Here is a 27,871-nt window from a genome sequence, read left to right on the forward strand (position 1 = left end):
TGGTATCCTTAAGATTTTTATCCCAAATGGTTTTATAGTTTTTTTTTTTTTTCGTTTCTACTTCCTCTGCTCAAAATGGGCAGAGCAGCCGAAATGTGAGGGAAGAAATATTCTGTTTTTGGCTTTTTGTGTTTCATTTATTATATTTTATTATGTATTTAGTGAACCATCACTGATATCTGAACACCCCAAAGCTGTTTGTAATAATTCACACATTCCACCAGAGGCTAGTAAGGCTGGCTGGCTGCTTGCATGCCTGCTTGGCACGGCGAACAGATGTTCTAGGCTTGGTACACTGACACTGCAGGCAACAGACACCATAATGCCAACTTAAGGGAAAAGGCAAGAACCAAAGCATTGGAATATTGAGGTGAAGTATTAGACAAAGATTAAATGAGTTGGTGGTGGGGGGGGAGGCATAAGAAATTCTTAGGATAGTAGAAGATGGCCTTAGTTTTGACCATGTGTTTGTGTGTGAATGTTCCGTAAGGTATTGGGGCATTTGTATCGACCATCGATACAATTATCAATGATTAGAATTTTGCCCCATTCGTGTTTATTGTCTCCATCCATTTCGATGGCTTAACAAGGATGTCTGAGATAATATTGTGTGTGGGAAAAAGTAGCAAAAAACCATCTAAATATATAGCCTCGCAGTACTCCAAGCATAATGGAAAGCCAAATGAAATCACCACAATCACTGCCTACGTTCTACGCATAAACTCTAAAGCTCATCATAGGGCCAAGCAATTAAGCCTATTACTCTATGGCCTATAGCTATGAGCCTTACCAATAGAGAGGTAAATCCATATGTAGTAGATAACTTGTTTATCTACTACTACAAGGTTCATATTTCAAGTGATTTAATTTGTGGCAATTAGTATTCTAAGGCACAGAGTGTCCCAGCATCCGGCTGATGCTAAGCATCCGGAGGGCATCTATACCCCTCATTCTGGTACAGGTACTGGGAGTGACAGTAATAATAAAAATATTACCCATATTTTCTCATAGACATACAAAGTGGATCGGAATCAAATAGAGAACTAAAACCCCGATGGGGTCGGGGGGAGGATGAGACTAATAAAACACAATGAAAACAGAATGAAAAACTCCTCTCTAGCTTAGGAATCTTTTAATAATCATACTTTGATTAATATAAACAACTTGTAGTATAGGCAAATGTGTGTGTGTGTGTGCGTGTGTAGAACTCTATGAAAAAACTCTATTTGTGTGTGTGTGAGAGCGAGTTTTGGGCCTATTTTCTACCACACCCGGCATAGCGGATGTTGTGGCGCCACCAAATAACCATCACACACACATACACGCTCATACACAAAACACTTCTACAGCCTCTTGTCCATAGCCACCCATATACAAATTGCGACATACAAATGTTTCGTTTTACACGAAGTTAGAGAAGAGGGCAACTTAAAGCATATTTTTTATGATTTCAGAGCGGAAATCATGTTAATGTTCTTGGTATTAACACATAGCCCAAAGAGATAGGCATAGAGTTTGTCAGATAGTAAGAGAATATTTGCTATGAAAAAGAGTATAAGAGAATATTGTAATACATTCTACATTGTGAGTTATGAAATAGCTTTATCCGGCATTGAACAACACTATTGAATAGAAAGAAAGTGAAAGTATATTTCCAAGGAGATGTAAATTCGGCATATAACATAAGGGGATCCAAGAAACAAATGATGAAATTTACTATCCTGTATGACATTCTGGCAAATGATCACTGTCTCCCATAATTAGACACTGAAAAATGCTAACCGGTTCTAATGATTTTAGTATTACTTTTTAGCCAAAGAAGCGGAGCAGTGATGCCAACATGATGAGAACGTCGTTGAGAGGGAATTCGGTTTGTTTGTAATCGTTAGTGGAGGAGAACATCGATTTGTCTAACAGGTTGGCTGATAAGACCCGGGGTCTTAACAAAGAAAAACACATTTTTTTTGTCAAAATTCGTTTTTATTATTCAACATAGTTCCCTTCAAGAGCGATACAACGATTATAACGACCTTCCAATTTTATGATACTATTTTGGTAGTACTCCTTCGGTTTTGCCTCAAAATAGGCCTCAGTTTCGGCGATGACCTCTTCATTGCAGCCAAATTTTTTCCCTGCGAAAAAATCCACCACAGGTCCGAAGGTCTCTGTGGTGGATCAATAGGTCCGAAGGTATCTTGGAGGGAATTGTAGGTCCGAACATATCCGTCGTGGAACAGTAGGCCCGAAGGTCTCTGTGGTGGAACAGTAGTCCCGAAAGTCTCCGTGGGGGAAATGTAGGCCCGAAAGTCTCTGTGGTGTAAGAGGAGGCCCGAAGGTCTCCGTGGTGGAAGAGTAGACCCAAAAATCTCTGTGGTGCAACAGTAGTCCCGAAAGTTGTCTGTGGGTGAACAGTAGCCCCAAGTGTTTGTGGTGGAACAGTAGGCCCGAAGGTCTCTGTGGTGTAAGAGTAGGCCCGAAGGTCTGGAACAGTAGGCCCGAAAGTCTCTGTGGGTTAACAGTAGCCCCAAGGTCTCTGTGGTGGAAAAGTAGGCCCGAATGTATCTGTGGTGGAACAGTAGGCCCGAAGGTCTCTGTGGTGGAACAGTAGTCCCGAAGGTGTCTGTGGGTGAACAGCAGGCCCGTAGGTCTCTGTGGTGCAACAGTGTCCCGATGGTATCTGTGGGTGAACAGTAGGCCCGTAGGTCTCTGTGGTGTAAGAGTTGGCTCGAAGGTCTCTGTCGTGGAACAGTAGTCCCGAAGGTGTCTGTGGGTGAACAGTAGCCCAAAGGTCTCTGTGGTGGAACAGTAGGCCCGAAAGTCTCTGTGGTGTAAGAGTATGCCCGAAAGTCTCTGTGGTGGAACAGTAGTCGCGAAGGTGTCTGTGGGTGAACAGTAGCCCCAAGGTCTCTGTGGTGGAACAGTAGGCCCGAAGGTGTCTGTTGGTGAGTAGGTCCCAAGGTCTATGTGGTGGAACAGTAGGCCCGAAAGTCTCTGTGGTGTAAGAGTAGGCCCGAAGGTCTCTGTGGTGGAACAGTAGTCGCGAAGGTGTCTGTGGGTGAAAGTAGCCCCAAGGTCTCTGTGGTGGAAAAGTAGGCCCGAAGATATCTGTGGTGGAAAAGTAGGCCCGAAGGTCTCTGTGGTGGAACAGTAGTCCCGAAGGTGTCTGTGGGTGAACAGTAGGCTCGAAGGTGTCTGTGGTGGAACAGTGTCCCGAAGGTGTCTTTGGGTGAACAGTAGGCCCGTAGGTCTCTGTGGTTCAACAGTAGTCCCGTAGGTGTCTGTTGGTGAACAGTAGCCCCAAGGTATATGTGGTGGAACAGTAGGCCCGAAAGTCTCTGTGGTGTAAGGTAGGCCCGAAAGTCTTCGTGGTGTAGGTGTCTGTTGGTGAACAGTAGCCCCAAGGTCTATGTGGTGGAACAGTAGGCCCGAAAGTCTCTATGGTGTAAGAGTAGGCCCGAAAGTCTTCGTGGTGTAGGAGTAGGCCCGAAGGTCTCTTTGGCGGAACAGTAGTCCCGAGGGTGCCTGTGGGTAAACAGTAGCCCCAAGGTCTCTGTGGTGTAAGAGTAACAAGGTTGGCTGATAAGCCCCCGGTCTGACACATAAATGGCGTCGCTAGTATTAAATGCATATTAGTTTTTTATAGTACCAACCTTCAAATGATTCGTGTCAAAATTTGACGTCTGTAAGTCAATTAGTTTGTGAGATAGAGCGTCTTTTGTGAAGCAACTTTTGTTATTGTGAAAAAATTTAAAAAAAAAGGAATTTCGTGTTTTGACAAAATACTGTTTTCCGAAGGGAAAAGATACGGTGGAAGCAAAAACTTGGCTTGATAATGAGTTTCCGGTCTCTGCCCCAGGGAAATCAACAATAATTGATTGGTACGCAAAGTTCAAGAATGGTGAAATGAGCACGGATGACGGTGAACGCCCGAAAGAGGTGGATACCGACGAAAAAAAATCCACAAAATGATTTTGAATGACCATAAAATGAGGTTGATCGAGATAGCAGAGGCCTTAAAGATTTCAAAGGAACGTGTTGGTCATATCATTCATCAATAGTTGGATATGCGGAAGCTCTGTGCAAAATGGGTGACGCTCGAGCTCACATTTGACCAAAAACAACAACGTGTTGATGATTCTGAGCGGTGTTTGCAGCTGTTAAATCGTAATACACCCGAGTCTTTCCGTCGATATGTGACAATGGATGAAACATGGCTCCATCACTACACTCCTGAGTCCAGTCGGCTGAGTGGACAGCGACCGGTGAACCGTTTCCGAAGCGTGGAAAAACTCAAAAGTCCGCTGGCAAAGTAATGGCCTCTGTTTTTTGGGATGCGCATGGAATAATTTTTATCGATTATCTTGAGAAGGGAAAAACCATCAACAGTGACTATTATATGGCGTTATTAGAGCGTTTGAAGGTCGAAATCGCGGCAAAACGGTCCCATATGAAGAAGAAAAAAGTGTTGTTCTACCAAGATAACGCATTGTGCCACAAGTCATTGAGAACGATGGCAAAAATTCATGAATTGGGCTTCGAATTGCTTCCCCACCCACCGTATTCTCCAGATCTGGCCCCCAGCGACTTTTTCTTGTTCTCAGACCTCAAAAGGATGCTCGCAGGGAAAAAATTTGGCTGCAATGAAGAGGTGATCGCCGAAACTGAGGCCTATTTTGAGGAATGAATTGGGCTTCGAATTGCTTCCCCACCCACTGTATTCTCCAGATCTGGCTCAGCGACCTTTTCTTGTTCTCAGACCTCAAAAGGATGCTTGCAAGGAGAATATTTGGCTGCAATGAAGAGGTGATCGCCGAAACTAAGGCCTATTTTCAGGCAAAACCGAAGGAATACTACCAAAATGGTATCAAAAAATTGGAATGTCGTTAAAATCGTTGTATCGCTCTTGAAGGGAACTATGTTGAATAATAAAAACGAATTTTGACAAAAAAAATGTGTTTTTCTTTCTTAGACCGGGGACTTATCAGCCAACCTGTTATATAGAAGAAGATAAGTTCTGCCGGGAATATATAAATTTTAATTTCTGGTAGTAAGCCACAGATCTAATTGAAACCCATACCAGCTGTTACTTATTACCTTAGTATCTCTATAGTATATGTAAACATTTCTCTTATAAGATTAGAAATGTCCCAATTAGAGTTTTTCCTCCGTATACAAACAATATAACCCATAAAACATAGGAAAATGTTGCAGCAACATATTTTCCTTTAAAAGTATACAACTCTCTCTCACTGTCTATCTCTTCGGCCCCAATACACCAAGAAGAATAGCTATCCTTCTATCTGAGAGGGTGCGTATGCGTTGCTGAATATGTATGTATGCATATGTCCGGCAACAAAATATCCGAAGTTATTACGATGTCCTCAACGCATTGTCAACATCATGATTATGAGGTTAACGAAGTCAAACACACACGACACGATACTCAACAAGGCGCGAATGAAATGTTTACGCGAGGGTGTGTGTGTGTGTCTGTGGGTGCATGTTTACGGGGCGAGAATCAGCAGCCATACTACTCATAGAGTAATTCAACATATGTAGCCAACGTCACTGTAAGCAGCAAACATTTTGTTGTCGTTGAATTTGTTTTCCCCCACATTAACGATTGACATCTAAAGTATCTCTGCAAGATTTTGGTATCTCAGTTTTCAGTTTATATTCGTGTCTCGTCTTAGCAACATCAACGACGGTGGCGCTAAATTATCGAAAACAAAGCAAGTAACTGCAATTGCATTTGTGTGTTTAACTACACTCCAAGTGTTATTACAAAAATTTTGAAGTGGATACAACGCATTATTGTAAACAATAATTAATAGTAATTAACATACGAAAAAAAAAAATCGAAAAGAAATATTTAAATTGATCGAATTTTGAAACTAATTTTTGTGTACGTTTTTGAATGAGTGACCACCTTTGTATATAAATGTTTGCTTGTGTATATTAATCTCGTGTGTGACCGTTCCTATTTGTGTTGTGTTCTTATTGTTTTTGTTGTATTAAGTGGGGACAATTTTGCTTTTTCTCTGAAAGAGTACCGTTATTTGGAGTAAAGTTGAGAAAACAAGAACAAGCATCACTCAGCATTATTATGCATGGGATTATGTTTGGCGTTCTGGTGTAAAGCAGTGTGTTGAGAACATTTCAATGAAACCATAACAATCGGAACGGGAAGAAAATATATGTATTAACTTGGCGGTAACGACAACGACAACGCCAACAACATAAACGATTACGTCGAAGAAATAAAAAGGAAAACACACACAGCCCTCAACATTTGCGGGAGATGAAAGTGAAATAGATTTGTTTGTTGTGTGATTTTATGATGTGAGTGCGTGTGTTTATGTTTACGATTCGAAGGAAACCTATGAGAAATAAATTATTAAAATATAAGGGAAATGAATTTTTTGCTTCTCCCTATAAATATTGAGAGTGAATTGAGTTTTCTATTTAGTCAAATTGAATGGAAGACCTTTACCATCAATCATCATCAACAACAGTTGTAGCTTAACATAAAAAAAACACATCCCCACTTTCCCGCCGCCCCCTTAAAAAGTATTTAAGCAAATGCTTTAAAGTGACAAACTAAAATCAAATCAAAACCACCACAACAACAACAACAAAACGTTTTATAAGGGATTCTAAGCTTTCCTTATTCATATTTTTGTTAAAGGAAATTCCCATTTAATAAATCCCAAAGTTATATGTTATCTGTTCGATTCATTGTTTTCTTTAAATCGTTGTGTTTTTCTTCGGTCTCCTAAACGATACGTTACGGTCGTTCGGTCGGTCGGTCGGTTTGTCGGTATTTTTGTTGTTGTCATTCGTTTTTGCCTATCCAAAAAAAAAGAAAAAGAATCTGTTTTTCTTTTTGAGGGGCCTTTCACACGTGTGTGTGTGTGGGTGTATGGTATGGAACCTATGTGTGTTATATGTGCGTATCCAACGACCTCTGTTGTTCCTGTTAATCGTAAAAATACAAAACCAACCAAAATTTACTCGTGCTAGAAACCAACAAAAAAAAAAAACATCAACAACAGCAACACTCATCTCCCCATACACACTCATATACTCATAGTCATTCTCACTGCTCTCAGCCCCCACCTATATCAATGGGCCAATGATTATAGTGTGTTTAAAGTGAGTGTGCCATAGTTTTGTTGTTTCCTTCATTTTTTGCTTAAGGAAAGGTTAAAAATAAACAACAACAACAGCAAAATCTACTCACGCAATGCCTAAAGAAGAAGATCTGTGTTTTGTTTTTGTGGTGTAAAGAGATAAAGTTTCTTTGTGTAATTTACTAAAATAAAATTGGGGACAAAACCGCCCAAAAGAAAACCCAAAATAAAAGGAAATTTTGTTCAACAAAAGCCTATAGAAAAATTATCACAATTCATGTGAAAATAATTTAACAAAAAATTAAAGAATTACTAGTAAATATCCTTAAAAATACCCTAACAAAAATAACCATAAAAATAATAAAGTGTTTTAAAACCTTTGAGAAAAAAAAACGAATTCCCTTAGACATATTTAACCAAGCATACCAGTAATAAATACCTCCTACAAAAAAAATAGGAAAACATCAAAGCAAGAGGAAATATCCAGTTAAAGAAAAACGTCTCATAAAACCCACAACCAAATTAGAGCGAAAAAATAACAGCAAAATCTTTACAAGCATCAACATTTCTCAAAAGAAAAATTGCAATTTATTTTTTTTAATTCATATTAATTACCGTACATTGCAAAGCTACGTACGTATTTGTCCGCGTTTTAACAGAGTTTATAAGTTTTGCAGTTGTGCTCTTTATATCTCATGAGTGCGTGTGTTTGTGTGTCTCAATGTAATAGGCCTCCTACTCGCGTATATCAAAGGAATGTGAGAGGCCTTTTCTTTTTAGAGAAATTATAGCAGAGTCTCCAAAACATCATTTATAACACTTAAGGGGAATCAAGCAACCAACTGCAAATTAATTAGCATACAATAAAAATGTCAGAATAATAAAATAAGACATATTCAATAATAAAGAGATCATTACAAAAAAACAAAATAAGAAAAAACAGAAAATATTGTAAAAAAAAATATTATATACAGTGTAATAGCAAATAAAAGAGCCCTCATAAAAAATCTAAAAAAAAAAATTTCAAAACCATTTAGAATAAAAAATAAATAATAAATTATCAAAAAATTCAAATATTCCAAATAAAAACTTTACATAGAAAAAAAGAAAAGTATCCATACGAAAAATTTAATTCAAATAAAATTTTAAATATAATTCCTATTCAATTCAATTTAATTCATATTGGCCCGAGATATACAAAAAAATATCCCTCACAATCGAAAAGAAAAAAGTGTTTTCCAATATCTAATGCAAAGTGAAAAGTGAATCTGAGTAAAGATAACAAAAAATCCCTTCCCAAAACGAAAATCCAATTCATACTAAGCCAAGGATTCTTCTAAATGCCTTCAAATATGGAGTTTTCATCTACTGCCAATATTGGATAATATCAAACTTCAATATAAGTTTTTTAGTAGACTACAAGAACGTAAGGTAAGTGTTTTGTTGGTTGCATATTTTAGATATTTTTTGTTGTTTTGTTTTTCATCTGTTTTGTCTTAGTTTGAATTGCAAATTTTTTTTGAGATTTTTTTTCTTCTTCGTGAGATAGACCGGAATATTTTTCTTCTCACTAATAATGGAAATGAATTTTTCAATGTAGGAGGAGGAGGAGGAGGAGGAGGGGGGAGTAAAACATTGCATTTTATCATGTATGTATGTGTATAGGTTTTCTGGTGGAATTTTTAAGTAATTTTTTTGTTTTGAATAAATTTAGAATTTTGTTTTTATTTTTGGACAAAAAATATCTTATGAAATTTTCAAAGACACTCAAATGGTCTAGGGGAAAATTCTATGTTACAAGCTAATGTTGTTAATGTCAAAAGGGAAAACATTTTTATATTGTATATGAATATTTTAAAATTGTAGATATTTTGAATATTTTTGAAATTTGTGGACATTATCAGTAAGAATGCAGTTAGAGAAAATATTTCATTTTAGGGATTGTAATTAAAATCATTTTTCTTTCTTTCGATATTTACATATATCAAGTTTTCATATTTTTTTAGCCTTTTCAAAATTTCAAAGTGGAGAAATATTAGAAAATCATTAGCAAGACATTAGTAAACAGTCTATACACCAAAAAAAAAGACATGACCGGTTCCAAAGTGTTTGTCTTTAAACTAATGATTTCAATCCAAAGGAGGGGAAAATTTCAGTAACGATATAAGAAATAAATTTGAATTAAAAAGCTCGCAATTAAAGTTCGATTTTGTTCAAATTTGGCATAGACACTTCTTTCGGCTCAAAGACAATTCCAATTTATTTTGGAAAAAAAAAATCGGTTCAGATTTCGATAGAGCTGCAATACACTGAAAAAAAGCAGACTCGGTTCCAAAAATTTTGTCTTTACTTTGAAAAATTTGGAATTGATTCCGAGCCAAAGAAGCGGAGAATACAAGTAAGGATACTTTTAAGACACAATTCTCTTTTAAATTTAGGTTATGTGTACTTGCTTCTAGGAAGCAAATTTTAATTTTTCGCTTTCTCAGCTTTTTTTCTTCATATACTATCAAAGTCCTTTAAAAACGAGTTAACGGCAACTTTATTTTCCAAATTAGGACTCGACTTCCAGTAGAAATTATGCTATATTTGAAGTAAGAAACTTCTTAAAAATAAAGTTTTGAAAAACATGTCCTATATTTGAACGATTTTTTGCTTTGTAGTCAAGATGCAAAAAGCCAACAAATTTAAAGACAATTTCATTAAATTTAAAGAAGTTTTCTGAATTATTAAAGTCAAGTTGACCTTAGCCTATAAATTTTTTCTTTCATGTTAAGATACCAATTTTTAAGTCAAATCACTTAATTATAAGTACAATACGACTTCATTGAAAAGTTTATCGACTTTTGGACAAAGAAAATAACTTTATTTTAGAGAAATGCGTCTTCTATGCTAAGCAAAATTTGTATTCGTATTTTAAAGACATGAAATCTTTGACCTCACGACAATATTTTTTTCAGTGTATATATTTATCACCGTTTTGATCATAATTGACGTCTTTATGAACCGATTTTTTCCAAATATGAAATGCAAAGAAGGAACAGAGACGATCTGAGTCTATCTTCTGATCGATGTCCGTCTGTCTCTCTGTTCATGTGTACAAAGTTCTCAAATTTAAGTCCGATTGTCTTCAAATTTGGCATAGGGTCTTAGGATCGTTTGAGTCTATCTTCTGAGCGATTTCCGTCTGTCTCTCTGTTCATGTGTACAAAGTTGTCAAATTTAAGTCCGATTATCTTCAAATTTGGCATAGGGTCTTAGGATCGGCTCAAAGACAATCCCTTTTGATTTTGAAAAAAAAAAAAAAACAGATTCAGATTTCGATAGAGCTGCCATATATATTTATAACCGATTTGGTTATAAATGACGTATTTATAAACTAATCATCTCCAAAGTTCTTACATTTAGGCACGATTTGCACTCATATGCAATTTTGCACAGGAAATAAAATTAATATTATAACTATCCACACAGAAAAAAAAGTGTCTCGTAAATTTAAGAAATTTTTTACAATAATTTATTACAAGAATTTTCCAGAATTTTAGTTCATTTTTCGCATCTTCAACGAAAATTAACTACTCGGAAGGAAATTTTACAAATTCTAAGTAGCTATCGTTTAGTTCATGGCCTACAAAATACGATGGAAATTTCCTTAAAAAATTTCTTAACTGGTAGTTAAAAATTCGTTTGTCATGCTATAAAACTACTTGTGAAATATAAAGTATTTTGTAAATAATAAGTGCAATTTACTATAAGATTTTTTTGTATGAGAAAATATTTTTTTACGAAAAATGAACTTGAAAGTGGATAGCAATTTCTTACAGACAATTCCTATAGTTAATAATTGTTGGTAAAAAATTACCCAATGAAATATTTTTAGTTCACATGTAATTAAATTTATAGACATTTTCGTCAAAAATGGTAGATAACATTTCTTGAAAATTTTGCAAATTTTAAGTTAAACGTTTCATTGTTCGTAAACTGGTGTGCCTTTACGAATATTATTCTTAGAGTAAATTGTCAGCAGATGCGATAAACTAATGCATAGTACAGAGATCTTTATCGGCATAGTGGAATGTGATTAATGTAAAGATGATGTTACTTGAGTTTTGTTGTGTATACATGAGTGTGGGGTTGTTTTTATTTTTGTCCATTTAGTGGTTTGTGTGTGTGTGTTCGCGGATGGTTTATTTGGCTGGATGAGGTGTTGTTTTCAATAAAGGCACGTGTGTTTTTGTTGTTGTATGAATGTTTTGGCTTTGCTTGGTTTTGTTTGGCATGCTTCAGTTGTATAGTTGGCGTTGGCGTGGGCTGTTGCATCTTTTAAGTAGGTATGCAACAAGGGAGTATAAAGGCATGGAATATTTTGGATTTTTGAGACATACATATATTGGTGTTTGTTTATTAAACCTTTTAAATGAAAGTTATTAATATTTTATCGGTAGTTTAGAAAAAAGTTATTACGAATATTTAGGAAAATATGTTGAAATTGAAAGTGTATTGAAATTTTTATTATTCTATGTAAAAAATTAGTATTCAATTCCAGATGAATTTGGAAAATTTTTGTTATATCTCAGCGTATAGTTTATTCATAAATTGGTAAGTATTTTTTAATATGACTTTCTTTTAAAAAGAATATTTTTTATGTATATTATTATTTGTTAATTAATTTTTTTGGAAACCAGTTTAATGTTTTTCTTTGTTGTTAAAACAATATTTAATTTCAGAGCAACTCCAGATGGATTCGAACAAATAAAAAATAGAGAATTGGTAAGTTTTCTTTTAAAAATTGGCTTTATTTTAACTAGAATATTTACGTTTTTGTGACCTTTTTATCATCAAAATTACAGGTTTTTAATGCCTTATTTTAGTATTTCTTTCATCAAATTTTTTGGAAACCAATGTAATATTTTTAATGTAAAAACAAATATTTAATTTCAGAATAACACCTTAAACATTTGGACAAATTTTTAGTACTCCTTTGCCTGTAATTTAATAGTGAATTGGTAAGGATTCTTTAACTTTCTTTTAACCCTGTACAGTCATCCTTATTTTTTGTACATTAACGTCGTCCTTCCTCATTTTGACTACGGCTCATTTCAAGACGCTATAATTTTCATCGTGAGCGAAAAAGTTAACAGAACTTGAATTTATTTTCTTATTCAATTTGGTTTTAATTAGTATAAAACAAAAATTCATAAAACGGTCGAATTAGTATAACTTAAATTTACCATTTTCCAATAGACTAAAATGCATTTTAAATCGAAAATGAAATTACGTGTCGTCATTTTGACGAATGATGACTGTCTAGGGTTAACCATAATATTTGTATGCATATTATTACTTTTTTCATTAGATTTTTTGGAAACCTATTTAATAATTTTAATTAATGTAAAAAATAAAATAAACTCATTATTTCTCTAATTGTTTCAGGTACAAATTTTATGTGATACGTTTTCCAAAGAAAAGTTGAATTCTTTACACCATTTGATAAAATGCCCCAAATATGGTAAGTTACAAGCTAAAATGAAGAATTAAAAATTATATTTCATTACATGGTGTTAATTTTTAACAATTTTCATTTTTGTTTCCATTTTTTCCAGCAAGATATGTGAAAAAACTACCTACGATGAATAAAAAAAGGATAAGTCAAAATGTCCAAACAGCGGGTTCAAATGAACTACTCTCTGTTCCACGTGGTCATAATTTTTATTCACAAAAAACATTGTATTAAGAAGTTTCATCATAAGTTTTATAATAAAGTACTTTTGCTTAAAGAAAGTTTAATTTTAATGTATGAAAATTTTCATAATAGTAAAACGGTTTGTTGTTCCTTTAATTATTTAATTTCTCTGTACTGTGGAATGATTGATTTAAAAATAGTTTAGTCGTCGACATTTTAAAGAGACTGTTAACCAATTTTTATTATCGGATTTCCCACAAAATAAGCAAGTAAACCAAAATAATACTGACTTTTTAACTTGGTAGGGGTATATAAATCTTATGGTGTTGTAAAAATGAACTAAACTACAATGTTATAGATGAACTAAAATTTAAGAAAATTATAAACTAGACAAGTTGAAAAAAATCTTAAGGGCTAAATCATGGTCAATATTACTACAGTTTAGTTCATTTTGCAATGAAAAAGGGTTCACTGTTGTTTCAGTGCATACCAAATTTTGTTAAAATCGGTTGATATATATCTCTCGGCCAATATGGATTTAATTAGACCTAGCGTCCAGTTTTTATACCCTCCACCATAGGATGGAGATATATTAACTTTGTCATTCCGTTTGTAACACATCAAAATATTGCTCTAAGACCCCAAAAAGTATATATAGTCTGGGTCGTGGTGAAATTCTGAGTCGATCTGAGCATGTCCGTCCGACTGTCTGTTGAAATCACGCTAACTTCCGAACGAAACAAGCTATCGCCTTTAAAGTTGGCACAAGTAGTTGTTATTGATGTAGGTCGGATGGTATTGCAAATGGGCCATATCGCTCCACTTTTACGTATAGCCCCCATATAAACGGACCCCCAAATTTGGCTTGCCGATCCACTAAGAGAAGCAAATTTCATCCGATCTGGCTCAAATTTTGTACATAGTGTTGGTATATGGTCTCTAACAACCATGCAAAAATTGGTTCACATCGGTCCATAATTATATATAGCCCCCATATAAACCGATCCCCCGATTTTGCTTGCCGATCCACTAAGAGAAGCAAATTGCATCCGATCCGGCTGTAATTTGGTACATGATGTTGGTATATGGTCTCTAACAACCAAGCAAAAATTGGTCCACATCGGTCCATAATTATATATAGCCCCCATATAAACCGATCCCCAGATTTGACCTCCGGAGCCCCTTGGAAGAGCAAAATTCATCCGATTCGTTTGAAATTTGGTACGTGATGTTAGTATATGGTATCCAACAACCATGCAGGAATTGGTTCATATCAGTCCATAATTATATATAGCCCCCATATAAACCGGTCCCCAGATTTGAACTCCGGTGCCTTTTGGAGAAGCAAAATTCATTCGATCTGGTTGAAATTTGGTACGTGGTGGTTGTATATGATATTTAACAACCACACCAAAAGTGTTCCATATCAGTCCATAATCATATATAGCCCCCATATAAACCGATCCCGAGATTTGGTTTTGGAGCCACTTGGAGGAGCAAATTTCATCCGAGTCAATTGAAATTTGGTATATTGTGCTAGTATAAAATAAAGAAACACATTTTTGATTTAAATAAATCGTCCTTAAATTAACTGAAATATTGAATCTTTAGATTTAAGATAAAAAAGCTTCAAATATAGGCTAAGACTTATTTTGAGGATTTAGCATTTTTGGTTTAAAGTGTTTTTTGGAATTAAGAAAACATTTTTACGTTGAGGTATCCGCTATAATTTGGATTTTTAAAGTGGCATTTGTTTGTACGTGAATAGCTTTATTAATATACCGCGAAAAGAAATTGAAAATTCGATAAATGAGATCTGAATCTAATTTTAATTTTATTGATCCTAGACTTAAGGCCAAATGGGTCGCTAAAAAGTCTTTAATTTAAAGAAGCCGCATCTTTGGCTCGTAATCAATACCAAAATCCTTAAGAGAAGTTCAAAATCTTTGGATCCAAGTAAACTTTTTTTTTAGTGTAGAAACGGTTTAAGTGGGGGTCTATATCAAAACCTGGACAAATATATCCGAATTTGACCTGCTTAAGGACAACAAGCAAATCTGTGCAACATTTTACGACTATAATGTCAATATTGTCGACTATTGCGTTTATTTAGAAGTCAATTAAGTCGATTTTTTATGACCTTTCTCCTTTTCCTTTTTTCTTGGAAAATTTTAAATTACGACTTCATAAAGTTTTAGAAAGTCGATTTTCGAATTTTCCGTTTATTCAAAAAATGAATTTTGGTATTGAGACCTTCGACTTTATGATGTGAAGAAAATCCTCTAACACATTCTCACTTTCCAATTTTATTGTAAATGTTATTTATGTTCTTTTTTTTTTTTGACTGAAAGTCATTCATGGTCATTTTCATGTAGCTCCGTTAAGCTTTAACTGCTAGTTAACAGAATATTCTCTCTTCGGGTTAACTGAAAAAAAGTCCAGCCGTTAAGTTCCTATGTGACACATGCAATAAATAGGCTAGATGAGAAATAACGTAAAACTAACGGAGCTTCAAGAAAATTGGTTTTAGTCAGAAAATCGATTTTTGATCCTATATCATTTTGCACATTTTATAACAAAAGCCATGGAGTTTATGGACATTTGACATTTCCTTAAGGGGATATTAAAGGCTGATACGGTCAATATAAATTTGACGTATTTCTTTCAATTTTGCATTTAAAACCCTGAACACCCCTCATTTTGAAGGTGTGTGTATGTGTAGAATGTTGCTCCTATTTTTATTTTGGAATTCACTCTTCAGTTGACAAAATGCCGTCCAAGCAAGAAGAGCAGCGTATCAAAATTTTGCTCGCGCATCGCGAAAATCCGAGCTACTCGCACGCAAAGCTGGCAAAATCGCTAAAAGTTGCCAAATCAACCGTTACAAAAGTAATTAAAGTGCTTGGGGAACGTTTGTCGACAGCCAGGAAGTCTGGATCGGGGGGAAATCGAAAACCGGAAGCCGCTGAGACGACAAAGAGAGTTGCCGGTAGTTTCAAGCGAAACCCTAACCTCTCTCTCCCCGAGATGCCGCAAATAAGCTGGGTGTATCTTCTACAACCGTGCATCGAGCCAAAAAACGAGCCGGACTATCGACTTACAAGAAGGTAGTGACTCCAAATCGCGATGATAAACAAAATACGACGGCCAAAGCGCAATCCCCGACGATGCTGACGAAGTTTGACTGCGTGGTAATGGACGACGAAACCTACGTCAAAGCCGACTACAAGCAGCTTCCGGAACAGGAGTTTTATACGGCAAAAGGAAGGGGAAATGCAGCAGATATTTTCAAGCACATAAAACTGTCAAAGTTCGCAAAGAAATATCTGGTTTGGCAAGCCATCTGTACCTGTGGCTTGAAAAGCAGCATTTTCATAGCTTCCGGGACTGTCAACCAAGAAATTTACGTGAAAGAGTGTTTGAATAAACGTCTGCTGCCTTTTCTGAAGAGACACGGTTGTTCCGTACTGTTTTGGCCGGATTTGGCATCTTGCCATTACGGTAAAAAGGCCATGGAGTGGTACGCCGCCAACAACGTGCAGGTGGTTCCCAAGGACAAGAACCCTCTCAACACGCCAGAGCTCCGCCCAATTGAGAAATACTGGGCTATTGTCAAGCGGAACCTAAACAAGACCAAAAAACTGCTAAGGACGAGCAGCAGTTCAAGGCAAACTGGCTTTCTGCGGCGAAGAAGGTGGACAAGGTGGCTGTACAAAATCTGATGGCAGGTGTCAAGCGTGAGGCCCGGCAATTCGGGTTTGGAAAAGCGAAAGCCTAACTGAATATTTTTCCTGAATTTTATACTGATTGAACTTGAAAAAGAAATTTAATTTGATTTTTTAAATAAACGATTTCACCGATTTACACGCGTTTCCCTTGACCAAATTTTGACCGTATCACCCTTTATTACTTGGAAAATCTTATTTTCTGCCTTTGTAGACTTTGGAAAGGCGTCTTTTCACTTTTACGCTTATTCAAAAATCGACATGTATCGACGATGTAGAGCCTATGGTTATTATATTGGGTTACCGTCATAGAAAAATTACACACATTCTCATTTAAACTCAACGTCAATTTCCTAAAATTTTTTTAAAAAAGTCGACTTTTCAACTCTATAATTTTTTCTAAATTTGCACAAATTATTTTTGACTTTTTAAATTTTTATATTTTCAAAAGTCAAATTTTAAAATGTAAGGGAAAATAAATTCGTATATGAATATTCGTTTCAGCGCCACCTATATGTGAAAAAATGAGTTATATACAACTTTCCGATTTTTTTCTTTAGAATTTTCAACTCTATTTTTCTAAATTTGACCATGTTAATTGTTTGACTTTATATATTTTTCAAAAATCTATTTTCAATTAAAAAGTTAATTTTTGCATTTTTGCATTTTTGAAAAGAATATTAGAGTCTAAAAAGATCAAATTCAAATTTCTAAAACCAATCATATATTTCAAATTTTCAAATACCCCAAATTGTTGTTGTAAATTTTGAACATCATATTTATAATTTGTAAATTAAGATTTTTCAATGCTTCTTATTTCATCCCCTTATTGTAGTTGCCCCTAAAAGTATGCAATTTATTTGTTCCTCATATATCATTCAATTAATTTCTAAAATTCTACCTTTTCTGATAACACAACACTATATGTATACCCTAAAGCTTAAATTTATACCCATTTTAAATAAAATGAAAGGATTTTCCATGATACCCAAATAAATTCAATGAAATTTAAGTAAATCTTATAGATATCCTATCATATATGTATTTACAATACTAACAAGGTAGATGTGTGTGTGTGTGAGTGTGCGAATATAAGAGTTTATACAAAAATTACCAATATATTGTGTTAATCGGATTTAGGTGTCTGAAAAAAAAAATAAAAAATGCAAAAACCAAATGTGTTCAATTTTTGTTATTGTTGTTTTGGTTTTCAAATCAAAAAATTCGATCATTGATAGGTAACTCACCATTGTTATGGAATCCACAAAATTTTTTGTTGATAACGTTTACCGACAAAACAGAATTGATGGAATAAATGAAAATTTTTTCTCCCATAATAGTACGTACGGGTACGGGTATATAGTTATTTTTAAGCTCGATTGCTTGTGACAGCTGCAAAAATACACATAAACAAAATTCTGAACAATGATTTTTTTCTATATGGAAATATTGTCGCCGGTCATTGACAATAGCTTTTAGGGAATTTTTGCCCAAAAACTTTGAAAGTAGCTTTCCTCATCAAAACGATTAGTTAACTAAATTAGTTTTTGGAGGGGATGTAAAAGTGTGAGTGAACGGGAATAAAAGTATAGGGTTTTATCGACATCAATTGAATTAAAGAAAAACTCATAATTGGATTTTTCATTCTATCTCCTAAGGCAGCAACAACTTAATTACGAATCATATTTATAAATGTGAAAACATAAACAATTTGCCATATTTGGAAGAAATCTAAAATTAATTAAATATTATATATTTTCACAAAGGCATCAAAAAAAAAAAAAAAAAATACTAGTAAATACAAAATCAGCAAAATTTATAGTTTTAGCCTCGCTGGAGGCTATATGAGAATTCATTCATTTGCCAAGAAGTGAGCAGTGACTCAAAGTAGATTGCGTTAGAATTCGTTTTATGACTTTCGAAAAGTTCAAAAGAACTTATGTTTGGCTCAATGAAAAAGGTCCTTTATTTTATTTATATAAAATAAAATTATTGTTGTTTTTGATCTCAGCTTAAAGCCATGCATTGACTAAACTACAAGTGTAGCTTAACCAACAGAGGAAAAGTATGCTTGTCAAATTTATTTGGGCAAAGCCCTATAGACTGCAAGATGGTTGGATGTACAGCTGTTTCGGAATTACCACATTCTTCATCAGCATCCTCTACTTGCAGCGAAACCATCAACCAATTATCAGAATAAATTCGGGTAATTCACACAACCCAAAGTGACTACACTTGAACCTCCCGAAAAAGGGTTTGATAGTCGGCTACTGCCTAAACAAATTTGCCAGCATATCTCTTTTCCTTTGCCAAACTCAAATCATCGATTTGAATGTATTTGGCTGGGTTTGTTTTTTGAATTTTGACAAAAGTTTCCATAGAAATAAAATTTTGACAACATTTTCTAAAGAAATAAAATGTTGTTAAAATTTTCTATACACGCAAAGAAAAAAAAAAACGTTTGGAAAACGTGTACCGAAAACGTTTTTCTTTTGTTAGAGTTTTTTGAATTGCTTCGAAAAGTATCACCAAAAAAAAATTCCTTTGTTACAAAATTTTTTTTTTTTTCAATAAAAAAAGTTATTTTTGAACCAACAACACAATCCATTTCGTTTATATCAAACACTGTTCTTTTCTGACTTTAGGTCTTTAATAAGACACATTTTACAGTTCATAGTAAAAATGTAATATAGTAGAATGTCATGTTGAACATTTTTTCGGAATCTTCCGACCATATCTGGAATATATGTAAAAACAACTTTGGTCGAAACAGGGATCGAACCCACGACCCTTGGCATGCAAGTCGGACGTAGCAACCACTGCTCCACGGTGCCAAACTAAATGTATTTTTCTGTTAAATAAACTTTGTTTAATCGGCTCGTGGGCGCCGCAAGCTATGCTATATAAATATAACTTATATGGGCAATTGTCTATTGATGACAATAACGGCTACATAGCTCAGTGGATAGTGTGTTGTCTTACAAATTGCATGGTCCGCGGTTCGATTCTCCGTCCAGGCGAAAGGTAATTTTTTTTTTTTTAATTTATAAAATCGTATAATTTCTTCTACATTGTTTGTATTACCGAAAAAGGTGCTAATAACTGAAAAACTCCGTGGAAGTGGGAAGCATGTGAGGGAAAATGCAATTAGCTAGAAACATTTTTTTTTTGAGGTAGTCTTTATGAAATTGTTTTTACATCCTGGAAAAGAATAAACGTTTATCACAAAATGTATATACTTTTCATCCAAATACACTTCCTTTCAACGAAAAGCAAATGAGAAACGAACTTTGTTTGTCTAAAATTTCGTTTAGGAGGAAAGAATTATTTTTTTTGCGTGTAGTAATTGTTAAGTATGTATTGTAGAAGTTTTATTATATTAATCATATGACAAGTGAGTCAGAACATATATGTTTTGTAATATATAAATTATTGGTAAAGTAGTAATACAATAGTAACATAAATACAGTAGTAATATATACAACATCTCCCTTCTCAACATATGATTATAATGAATAGATGTGAAGATAAAACAAAATTAATTTAAGTATAAATATTTAATAATAAAGGACAAGATAATAAACATAATTGAAAGATTCATTGAAATGATGTTAATATTTATTTATTGTAATTTAATACCCAAATCTAATTGGTTGTTTAACGGTTCTGCCACTCCTAGTCGTGTTACTAGTTTTTTCATTATTCTTCTTATTTGGATTCTCAACATCTCTCTCATCTTCCCTTTCGTTAGAATTGCAGTTATTTATTATAGGTGGCAATTTTCTGATATGGTCTTGGTTCCTCCTAAAAAGAGAACCATTGTTATCCAAAACTACAAATGATCGGGGTTCTTTGCAAACATTTACAACTTCTCCATGAAACCAATTACTATCAGGAGTTTTCTTAAACATAACTTTCTCTCCATTTATTAAAGGCTTCACTTTCTTTGACTTTCGATTGTAATAATTAGATGTATACTCAGCGTTCAATTGTACATTTCGTTTATATTTCTCTAAGTCAACCACCTTTGGACGAAAATTTTCAAAAATAGACGGAACTTTTGTTCGAAGAGATCTCGACATAAGTAACTCAGATGGGCTAGGCAAATTACCCTTAGGTGTAGTTCTATATAAGAGTAAAGCAATATAGGGATCAGAGTTGCTTTCAAGACATTTGATGAGCAATTTCTTAACAGTCTGTATTGACCTTTCCGCCAGCCCATTTGACCTAGGCAAATAGGGACTGGAAGTTATATGGTCGATTTCCCACTCCTTACAAAACTTTTTAAGTTCCTCTGAGTTGAAGGGTGGACCATTGTCAGAAACTAATGTATGTGGTATTCCATGCCTGGCAAAAATTGATTTAAGCTTGTTTATCACAAAAGAACTACTATTACCACTATTTAGGGCCTCAAGTTCAATATACTTAGAAAAGTAGTCCACTACAAGTAAATACTTCTTACTATTAAGCTCAAAAATATCACAACCAACCTTATACCAGGGTAAATCTACAATTTCATGTGGTAGTAGAGGAGACCTTACGTTACAATTCTTGTACTTTAGACAAGTTTCACAATTTGAAATGATATTATCAATATCATTATAGATATTAGGCCAATAGACGGTTTGGCGTGCTAAATTCTTACACCTAACCATTCCTAAATGACCTTCGTGGAGCTTTTGTATTACTGACTTTCGCAAACTACTAGGAACCAAAATTTGGTTGTCCTTAAGTAATATACCATTCAAATTTGTAATGCTGTCCCTTATGTTGAAGTATGGAGATATACTCGGAACAACAGACTTTTTGTCTCTTGGCCAGCCGTCTCGAGTATACTGCATTACTTTTGCTAACACGTCATCTTCAGAAGTGTGCTTCTTAATAATCTCTAAGCTTGCAAACGACACATCCATACTGGATGACACAAAGTTGCAATGAAGTGTAATCTCTTCATCCATATCTGTTATCGTCTCATTTGCTAGGGGAGCCCTAGATAATGTATCCGCGATCTTCAACTCCTTACCAGGTCTATATACTATAGTTAAATTGTAGCACTGCAGTCTGAGCATAAACCTTTGAAGACGTGGAGGAATTTTATATAGTGGTTTATTAAATAAGCTGACAAGAGGTTTATGGTCCGTTTCAACAATAATTTTAGAACCATACACATACTGATGAAAACGTACGCACCCAAAGACAATCGCGAACAATTCCTTTTCAATCTGAGCATAACATCGTTGAGACTCTGTAAGAGATACTGACGCATACGCTATAGGATGTCTTTCTTGCAAAATTGCTGCCCCCATAGCAAAATTCGAAGCATCTACCGACAAAATAATCTCTTTGCTAGGGTCAAAATAGGCTAAAACAGGTGAAGACGTTATCTCCTTCTTTAATTTTAAAAACTCTAGCTCATGAACTGGCGACCAATGCCATAAAACTTTATCTTGTAAAAGCTCACGTAAATTCTTGTTTTTATCCGACAAATTTTCTATAAATGTACCCAAATAATTAACCATTCCTAAAAATCGTTGAAGGTCCTTGACATTATTTGGATTTGGCATATTTAAAATAGATTTTATCTTATCGTTATCAGGACGTACTCCAGATCGATCAAAAATATGACCTAAAAACTTTATTTCTTGTTTAAAAAAATTGCATTTCGACTTATTAAATTTCAATCCAACTTCTTTTGCTCGTTCGAAAATTGCCTCTAAAGTCTTTGTATGCTCCTCTAAACTACGTGAGTACACTAAAAAGTCGTCTATATATATTATTAAACCCGGTATATCCCCAAAGAGCCTAATCATTTCTGAATGAAATATCTCAGGAGCAGCATTTATGCCGAATGGTAATCTTAAGAATCGGAATCTGCCAAATGGTGTATTAAATGTGCACAACTTCGAGGACGCATCGTCCAAGGGAACCATCCAAAAGCCACTTGTTGCATCTAGTGTAGTAAAGTATTGAGAACCAATAAGTCTTGATTTGCAGTCTTCAATGCCTGGGAAAGGATAATGTGGTCTTAAAACTGCTCTATTCAAATTTCTTGGATCCAAACAAACCCTTATACTTCCATTTGGCTTTGTTACTAGCACAATGGAATTAACCCACTCAGTTGGTTCACTGACAGGCACAATCACATTTAAATCTATCATTCTTTCCAATTCCTTTTTTAAGCTATTATACAATTTGAACGGAATTTTCCGAGGTGGTTCGACTACCGGAGTGACATCTCTATTAATTGTTAGTTTACATTTGTTTTGTAATAGACCAAGACCTTTAAACACATCCGAATATCTTTCAGTTATTTGTTCCGATGAAATTGCATTAACTTTTGATATTAAGTTCATTTCAATGGCACTTTCAATTCCTATTATATTTTTACAGTTTAAATTGACAACAAAAAATGTTATAGAAAAAAATTTAGAATTGTACCTCACATTCAAATCTGTGGTTCCCAAAACAGGAATCCTCTCCTTACTAAAAGTAAAAATACGAACAGGTGTTTTTCTTAGGACTTTTAGAATATCTAACTTCCTGGCTGTTTCATATGATAATATATTAGCTTGTGCCCCAGTGTCTATTTGTAATGATATCTCAAATTCATTAATTTTTACCTCCACATTCCACTCCGCCATTTTTTTCTCTACATTGTCTACCATTCCAATAAATAGGTCGTCTTGATTTTCATCAACATCAGTGTCATCATTTTTACCCAGCTGTTTAACTAATTTGTTATTTGAGGAACACATTCTTGCGAAATGATTGAAGTTTCCACACTTATGACATCTCACACCTTCTGCAGGGCATTTAGTTTTATGCCATTGTCCACATTTATTACAGTTGTCATTTCTAGCACCTCTACCGGTTCCTTCATGCTGACGCCGAAAACTTCCAAATCCCTTATTCTGTTTGAATCTGGTATCTTGAGTTCTGATTTGAGATTTTACATATACTTTTTGAACAACATTAATAGTGTTTTCTTCGGCATTTCCAGGATGCAAAACCAAAGCATTCTGTTTTGCCATCGCAATATTTTTAGCTATTACAATAGCTTTCTCTAGCTTTATATCACCCTCCGACAAAAGCCTCTCCTTTATATTTGTATACGAAACCGACAGTCCACATATAAATATGTCTCTCACTAATGCATCTCTCAGCACACCAAAATCACAATTAGAGCTTAAATTCCTTAAGAGTGTAATATATTCGTCAATGGATTGAGTCTCCTCTTGCTTGCAGGTAAAAAATTTGTGCCTTTCCATAACTATGTTGACTTGTGGCACAAAATGAGTCTCGAACATTTTTACTAAATCATCATATTTTACCGTATCCTCATTGACATCGAACGAGTTAAATATATCCATGGTCTGACTTCCAATGTGATGAAGTAATAATGCAACTTTTCTTTGGTCCGTTTCGGACTCCAAATTTGATGCACGTAAAAATATTTTAAACTGCGTTGACCACCGCTTCCACTCTTTTGCCATATTTGCGGCTTTTAGATTTATTGGGTTCAACGAGGCAACAAATTGTCCACCAACTGCTTGGTGGTTTCCCGTTTCAGAAGGCATGATTTAAAAAACTTTTCTTTTATGATACAAAATTTTTAGCTTTATTTTTTTTTCACTCTGACACCATGTTAAGTATGTATTGTAGAAGTTTTATTATATTAATCATATGACAAGTGAGTCAGAACATATATGTTTTGTAATATATAAATTATTGGTAAAGTAGTAATACAATAGTAACATAAATACAGTAGTAATATATACAACAGTAATAAAATTTTGACAAAATTTTCTATAGAAATAAAATTTTAGCAAATTTTTTTAAAAATAAAATTTTGACAAAATTTACTATACAATTTAGGTTTTGCGAAAATTTTCCATAGAATTAATATTTTCTGAAAATTTTCTATAGAAATAAAATATTAATACAATTTCCAACAGAAATAAAATTTTCTATAAAAATAAAATATTGAGAAAATTTTCTCTAGAAATGAAATTTAGAAATAGAAATAAGTCTTTTAGACAATTTTCTATAGAAATATAATGTTGAGAAAAATTTCTACAAAAATACAATTTTGAGAAAATGTTCTATCGTAATAAAAATGTCCATAGAAATAAAATGGTCACAAAAATTTCTATAGAAATAAAATTTAGACAAAATTTTCTATCGAAATAAAATGTTGAGAAACGTTTCCATAGAAATACATTGTTTGAGAAAGTTTTCTATAGAAAAAAATTTGAGAAAAAAAAATTTTCTATAGAGAAAATTTTGAGAAAATTTTCTATAGAAATGGCATTTTGACAAAATTTTCATAGTCATAAAATTTTCTACAGAAATAAAATGTTGAGAAAATTTTCTATATAAATACAACTTTGAGAAAAAAATTGTGATTAAACTGCCTAGAAAATTTTTGCCAAAATGTTCTACAGAAATAGATTTTAAGAAAATTAAGTAGAAATAAAATTTTGAAAAAATTTTCTATAGAAATAAAATCTTCAGAAATTTTATATATATACATGCAAAGAGATAATTCTTTCCTCTCACAAAGTAAAAAATTTCTTAAATTCTAAACAAAAATCATTCCCCAATTAAGCCAAAAATCTAATTTCCATTAAAAAGCTTAAGTATATATACCAGATTTTCTTTTGATATTTTGGGTTATATTAATAGATAAAAAAACAATTTAAATTAGGTAGCTGTAGCAACAAGTTTGGTGAACTAAAATAGATTTTCTTTGCATCTTTCACTTTCAACTTTATGAAATTTTTAAGTTATCCTTGCTCATGAATTCATTTTTAAGAAAATGTCTTAGAAAGAGCTTTGAATGGTGTAAAACATAAAAATGTCTAAAAATATTACAGTAAAAAAATGTTTGCAAAAGACAGACCAGAAATCACCATGCAAACTTTCTGCAATCTCAAAAGATTGTCCAACGCTATCATCTCATCATAAGCTGTACGTGTTTATATTTTTTTTATAATATATAGTTTCTCCTAAACGAATTTTTTCTATTTAAGGTAATGACAACCATTCACTATTGCACTTTGTTTGTATCTTCGTTGTTGTCTTGCCAACTCTTCAGGGGGATCTTTTCACTGATGACGAAGATTTGTCTAAAGACTAAATAAACAGCAAATAGAAATAAACAAAATAGCTTGATTAGAAAAACAGAGAATAGAAACAAAATTTAGCAAATGTTCAAAGTGAAAGCGAAAAAAATGTTGCATTAACACTGAAATAAAGCAAAATTAATACCCAAAATCTTTGCATACATTAAACTGACAAAGTTTTTCTGTCATGCAGACAGGTGGAGTTTTTATTTTTTTTTGTGCTGTAAACTAGACTGTAGTCCTGTTTTCAAAAAGCCTGAAGAGAATCGTATATATTTTTATACCCTCCACCATAGGATGGGGGGAATATTAACTTTGTCATTCCGTTCCGTGTAACACATTGAAATATTGCTCTAAGACCCTACACGCAAAGAAAAAAAAACGTTTGGAAAACGTGTACCGAAAACGTTTTTCTTTTGTTAGAGTTTTTTGAATTGCTTCGAAAATTTTAAACTTTTATCACCAAAAAAATTCGTTTGTTACAAAGTTTTTATTTTTTCAATAAAAAAAGTTATTTTTGAAACAACAACAGAGTCCATTTCGTTTATATCAAACACTCTTCTTTTCTGACTTTTGGTCTTTAATAAAACACATGTTACAGTTCAAAATTTAATATAGTACAATGTAATGTTGACCATTTTTTTCGGAATCTTCCGAACATATGTAGAATGTATGTAAAAAAAAAAAAAAAAAAAACTTTGGTCGAAGCAGGGATCGAACCCACGACCCTTGGCATGAGAGTCAGACGTAGCAACCACTGCTCCACGGTGCCAAACTAAATGTTTGTTTCTGTTAAATAAACTTTGTTTATTTGGTTCGTGGGCGCCGCAAGCTATGCTATATAAATATAACTTATATGGATATTTATCTATTGATGACCATAACAGGTACATAGCTCAGTGGTTAGTGTGTTGGCTTACAAAGGGCATGGTCCGCGGTTCGATTCTCCGTCCAGGCGAAAGGTAAAAAATTTTAAAAATTTATAAAATCGTATAATTTATTCTACAATGTTTGTATTACAGAAAAAGGTGCTAAGAACTAAAAATCTTCGTGGAAGTGAGAAAGATTTGAGGGAAAATGCAATTAGCCAGAAAAATTTTTTTTTGAGTTAGTCTTTATGAAATTGTTTTTACATCCTGGAAAAGAATAAACGTTTATCACAAAAAGTATATACTTTTCTTCCAAATACACTTCCTTACAGCGAAAAGCAAATGAGAAACGAACTTTGTTTGTCTAAAATTTCGTTTGGGAGGAAAGAATTATTTTTTTGCGTGTATAAAGTAGATATATTCTGGGTCGTGGTGACATTCTGAGTCGATCTAAGCATGTCCGTCCGTTGAAATTACTCTAACTTCCGAACGAAACAAGCTATCGATTTGAAACTTGGCACAAGTAGTTGTTTTTTACGTAAGTCGGATGGTATTGCAAATGGGCCATATCGGACCACTATACGTAAATAGCCCCCATATAAACCGACGCTCAGGTTGTGGCTTGCGGAGCCACTTGGAGGAGCAAAATTCATCCGATCCGGTTGAAATTTGGTACATGGTGTTATTATATGATCTCTAACAACCATGCACAAATTCGTCCACATCGGTTTATTTCTATAGAAAATTTTGTGAAAATTTTATTTCTATAGAAAATTTTGTCAAAATTTTATTTCTATAGAAAATTTTGTCAAAATTTTATTGCTATAGAAAATTTTGTCAAAATTTTATTTCTATAGAAAATGTTGTCAAAATTTTATTTCTATAGAAAATTTTGTCAAAATTTTATTTCTATAGAAAATTTTGTCAAAATTTTATTTCTATAGAAAATTTTGTGAAAATTTTATTTCTATAGAAAATGTTGTCAAAATTTTATTTCTATAGAAAATTTTGTCAAAATTTTATTTCTATAGAAAATTTTGTCAAAATTTTATTTCTATAGAAAATTTTGTGAAAATTTTATTTCTATAGAAAATGTTGTCAAAATTTTATTTCTATAGAAAATTTTGTCAAAATTTTATTGCTATAGACAATTTTTCAAAATTGTATTTCTATAGAAAATGTTGTCAAAATTTTATTTCTATACAAAATTTTGTCAAGATTTTACTTCTATAGAAAATTTATGGACTAACTTATAATTGAGAAGTTTTAAGATACCTTGCCATCGGCAACCCAAGTAATTCGATTGTGGATGATAGTCTTTAGTACAAGTTTTTAT

The 27,871-nt window shown here is 33.5% G+C and overlaps 1 protein-coding gene across 4 annotated transcripts in view; it reads left to right on the forward strand.

Moving 5' to 3' along the window:
* Nucleotides 1-5,783: 5,783 nt before the first annotated feature.
* Nucleotides 5,784-27,871, forward strand: part of side (motor axon guidance molcule sidestep) — an 805,094-nt gene continuing 783,006 nt past the window's right edge. For 2 of the 4 annotated variants that reach the window (XM_075310279.1, XM_075310349.1), the window contains exon 1: nucleotides 5,784-8,564. The gene's annotated coding sequence lies outside the window, so the exon portion shown is untranslated. The remainder of the gene's footprint in view (nucleotides 8,565-27,871) is intronic. The other 2 variants (XM_075310417.1, XM_075310488.1) reach the window with 1 other exon arrangement.

This window comes from Haematobia irritans, chromosome 1 (assembly GCF_050003625.1).
Source record: "Haematobia irritans isolate KBUSLIRL chromosome 1, ASM5000362v1, whole genome shotgun sequence".
Taxonomy (NCBI): domain Eukaryota; kingdom Metazoa; phylum Arthropoda; class Insecta; order Diptera; family Muscidae; genus Haematobia; species Haematobia irritans.